Source organism: Cebus imitator, unplaced genomic scaffold, assembly GCF_001604975.1.
Source record: "Cebus imitator isolate Cc_AM_T3 unplaced genomic scaffold, Cebus_imitator-1.0 Scaffold189, whole genome shotgun sequence".
NCBI classification, from domain to species: Eukaryota; Metazoa; Chordata; class Mammalia; order Primates; family Cebidae; genus Cebus; species Cebus imitator.
Window position 1 is genome coordinate 1,440,041 of NW_016107504.1, and position 305 is coordinate 1,440,345.

The following is a 305-nucleotide window of genomic DNA, read 5'->3' on the forward strand; positions in this document are numbered from 1 at the left end:
GTGGCAAGTGAGCACAGTGCCTGTCACAAAGTAGATCCCCAATAAATGTTAATTCCCTTCTCCCCTTCCTCCATGAATAGCTCTAAAATAGTATTGATTACACCATATTGTATTTTTTTTTCCCATTTATTTTATTGCATTTTAGGATTTGGGGTACATGTAAAGAACATGCAAAATTGTTGCATAGTAACACACGTGGCAGTGTGATTTGCTGCCTTCCTCCCCATCACCTACATCTGGCATTTCTCCCCTTGCTATCTCTCCCCAGCTTCCCACCCCCCACCGTCCCTCCCCTATTTCCCCCC